At 46.9% G+C, this 4442-nt stretch overlaps 1 pseudogene; it reads left to right on the top strand.

The window, feature by feature from the left end:
* On the top strand, positions 1-1848 carry LOC148123024 (cytokine-like nuclear factor N-PAC pseudogene; annotated as a pseudogene).
* Positions 1849-4442: the final 2594 nt, after the last annotated feature.

Raw genomic sequence — 4442 nt, 5'->3', positions numbered from 1 at the left:
GACTTGAAGAAACCACGTGGAAAGAAATGCTTCTTTGTGAAGTTTTTTTTGAACAGAAGATAATGCCTAGATCAAAGTAGAACAGCTAAAGCCTTTTCATGCTCATAAGGAGGAAATGATAAAGATCAACAAGGGCAAACGGTTCCAGCAAGCTGTGGATGCTGTTGAAGAGTTCCTTAGGAGAGCCAAGGGAAAAGACCAGACATCATCCCACACTTCTGCTGATGACAAGAATCGGCGTAATTCCAGTGAGGAGAGAAGTAGGCCAAACTCAGGTGATGAGAAACGCAAGCTTAGTCTGTCTGAAGGGAAGGTGAAGAAGAACTTGGGAGAAGGAAAGAAGAGGGTGACTTCGGGTTCTTCAGAGAGAGGCTCCAAATGCCTTAAAAGAGCCCAAGAGCAAAGTCCCCGGAAGAGGGGTCGGCCCCCAAAGGATGAGAAGGACCTCACCATCCCTGTGTCTAGCACTGTAAAAGGGATGATGGCAGGACCAATGGCCGCATTTAAATGGCAGCCAACTGCGAGTGAGCCAGTCAAAGATGCCGATCCTCCTTTCCATCATTTTCTGCTGAACCAAACAGAGAAGCCTGCTGTCTGTTACCAGGCAATCACAAAGAAGTTGAAAATATGTGAAGAGGAAACTGGTTCCACCTCCATTCAGGCAGCAGACAGCACAGTGGTGAATTGCAGCATCACACCCACCGACAAAAAGATTTTTGGGCCTTGGCTTAAAGGGAAGTGGCAGTATCTCCAATTTGCTAAAAATGGGTCATACAGTGACTGTCTGGAACCGGACTGTGGAGAAATGTGATTTGTTCATCCAGGAGGGGGCCCGCCTAGGAAGAACCCCCGCTGAAGTCGGTTCAACTTGTGACATCACTTTTGCCTGTGTGTCGGATCCAAAGGCAGCCAAGGACCTGGTGCTGGGCCTCAGTGGTGTGCTGTAAGGGATCCTCCCTGGGAAGTGCTATGTGGACATGTCAATGGTGAATGCGGATACAGTCACCGAGCTGGCCCAGGTAATTGTATCCAGAGGGGGGGCGCTTTCTGGAAGCCCCAGTCTCAGGGGATCAACAACTGTCCAATGACGGGATGTTGGTGATCTTAGCAGCCGGAGACAGGGGCTTATATGAGGACTGCAGCAGCTGCTTCCAAGCAATGGGGAAGACTTCCTTCTTTTTAGGTGAAGTTAGCAATGCAGCCAAGATGATGCTGATTGTGAACATGGTCCAAGGGAACTTCATGGCTACCATCACTGAGGGGCTGACGCTGGCCCAGGTGACATGCCAGTCACAGCAAACGCTTTTGGACATCCTCAATCAGGGACAGCTGACCAGCATCTTCCTGGACCAGAAGTGCCAAAATATTCTACAAGGAAACTTTAAACCTGACTTCTACCCGAAATACATTCAGAAGGATCTCCGCCTGGCTATTGCACTGGGCAATGCAGTCAACCACCCTATCCCCATGGCAGCTGCAGCCAATGAGGTATACAAAAGAGCCAAGGCACTGGATCAGTCTGACGATGATATGTCTGCAGTGTACCGAGCCTACAGACACTAAGCCTTGCCCATCCATCCACCCCTCCCATCTTCTCACTGGCCTCTCTCCCCAATGTGGGGTCAGGGTTCTGGGACTTAGCTCTGGACCAGTCACCTGTCTCCATTTCCTTTTATACAGATGTTGAAACTTGCATCAGCACAGTAAACAGCAGCACTCTCCCTCCTTGAGGCCCTGGGCAGAGTTTGGAGGATCTCCACAGGTGACTGTGAAGAACTCCTGAGCTGGGCATTGGCCCTGGAGCAGGAGGCTGTATATTCTCTCTGTTTCTCTTGTGTTCTCTGTCTCTGTCTCTCTGTCTCTCTGTCTCTCTCTCTCTGTCTCTCTCTCTCTCTGTCTCTGTCTCTCTCTCTCTCTCTCTCTCTCTCTCTCTCACACACACACACACACACACACACACACACACACGCACACACTCTTACCCACCCCAGGATAGAAACTGCTACATGGCTGTTCTTCCTCCTAGCTTGTCTTATCTCAGCACCCTTCTGGTCAAGGGACTAGAGGAACTAGGATTGTCAGGGAGCACAGGAACCCTTCTCTCAACTTCCCCAGGAAAGAGGCTGGCAGAGGGTCCATGTCCCCGACTGGGCCCCTGGAAGGAGAGGCCTCTGAGCCATCATGAACCAGCAGACTCCCAAAGGAGGCTCTGTGGGCCTCCTCCTGAGGAGGATTTTCCTGTAGACACTACCATTATGCAGCACCTCCCCAGAACGCCTTTGTGAACTGAAGAGAGACCAGCATGGCCACACAGACAACTTCCGGCTCCATGACTAGACGGCTGGCTCTATGGCTGGAGCCTGCTCCTCCCAGGAGATTTTGTTCGGATTTGCATTCCAACCTGTGGGATGGGGTCTTGAGGGCACTGGGAAGGGTGGAGTGTGGGGGTGGCTCCTTCCTCTTTCCATTAACGGCAGTCTCTTCAGCCAGGCCACCTGTTCAACCTGCTCTACACAAGTTCCCTGCATGCCCCTCTTTCCCTTTTCCTCCCAGGGAGAAAGTATTTCTGTCACTTCCTCTTTTGGCCCAGACCCAGCCTGACTAACACCAATAATAAACTTTTCATAGATGAGCATTTCATAGGTTGGGCTTTTGAAGTGAAACCTCACTTCTGCCAGTTATCAGTGGTTTCAAGTCCTGGGTTTGCTGGGACAAAAGAGAACTGGGCCGCGTTCTGTTAATCTAACTGCTCCTCAGAGATGGAGCCAGTCCTCTGTAGCCCCCAGCATTTCTCCTTGGAGAGGGGACCGGAGAGAGAGGCTTAGATTGTCACATGAGAGGAATCACCTGAGGGGTGTGCCTTCCTCCTCATGAGTTAGGATTTCCAAAGCCACAATTTGACTTTTCCACTGGGAAGAACTTGGGATAAGGATCTCAGGACATAGACATGGAGCAACAAATGCTTTTGGAGTTCAGTACAATTGCTCATTCAATGCTGGGATGCTGAGCCTGTTTCTGTCTGAACACATCCTGTCTTGATCCTGGGGGCTGGGGAAGGGGAAGATGCTGCAAGGAAACCGGTTAGTCAATGTTGTCTTAATATTGTTGACAATTCTGTAAAGTTCCTTTTTTATGACTATTTCTGTTTAAGCTATTTCACCTTTTGTTTTGAAATTCTTCCCTTTTAAGGAGAAAATGTGACATTGTGAAAATGCTTGTAAGAAAGCCCCTTCTCCCCCTTTTTCTTTTAATGGCAAATCTAGGTGATTAAGGTTGTGAATTTTTATCTTCGCTTTGTTTTTAATGAGCATTTGTCTTTCAGAATAGGATTGTGTGATAATGTTTAAATGGCAAAAACAAAACATGATTTTGTGCAATTGACAAAGCTACTACAAGAAAAAAGAAAAATAAAACATTTCTTAGTACCACAGGAAAAAAAATGTATTAATTAAATTACTGCCTGGCCCATTATATCTAGCCTCTTCTTGGCTAACTCTCACATCTTGATCTAACCCATTTCTATTCATCTGTATTCACCATGAGGTCGTGGCTTACCTGGAAAGATCCTAACCAGCGTCTGTCTCAGACTGGAGTTTCATGACGTCTGCCACACTGCCCTTCTTCCCAGCATTTCGTTCTGTCTACTCCGCCTACCTGATTTCTGCCCTATCAAAAGGCCAAGGCAGTTTTTTTATTCACCAAGGAAAGCAGCACAAATACTGAAGAACCTCCTACACCAACTGTGTTTATTCTACAGATCCCTGTGCCCTAACATTGAGTGCTGCTGTAATATTTGACCCAAATGTAACACTGCAAATGGAAGGAAAGGCAAGAGTTCACGGTGAAAGCAGGGATGAAAGAGAAATTGATGTAAAAATCTCTAGGATAGCTTCCCCAGAGTTCTGCCTACCTTTCCACTAATAACATCAGAAAAAGTATCTGGCTCCAAGTACCCTAAGGTTGTCAAGGACTGTACATGGGAGCCTCTACATATGGCTGATTTAAAGGAAATTAAATAAGCAATTGTAGCTTCTGGACTACATTCATCCTTTGTTAGGGAAATGGTCAGAATGTGGGCTTTCAGTAGCAAAGCCACACCTCAAAATTGGTCACAGTTAATCTCAACAGTCCGAGAAAGTGGACTGCAATGATTTTAGAGGTGCTTTTTTAAAGAGGGTGCAAGAATTTTAGAGCTACATGAAAAAGCAAAAGGACTTGAGATTTCCCTAGATCCTCAGGATCAAGCTCTTTATGATGATCACACCTTGTCCCTATGTAGCACATCAGCTTAAAGTCTTGGGCAGTATTCAGGAACAAAGAAAGAAAGTTAAATAATATCTTAGGGTTAAACAGGGTCAGAGAGAACCTTTTAGTGACTTTTGCAAAGACTAACTAGGGCTATACAAATAGGGGTAACTGACCCAGAATCTAGATGTATAATA

This window comes from Myodes glareolus, chromosome 2, assembly GCF_982192425.1.
Source record: "Myodes glareolus chromosome 2, mMyoGla1.1, whole genome shotgun sequence".
Classification (NCBI taxonomy): domain Eukaryota; kingdom Metazoa; phylum Chordata; class Mammalia; order Rodentia; family Cricetidae; genus Myodes; species Myodes glareolus.
This window is presented reverse-complemented; position numbering and strand designations above follow the sequence as displayed.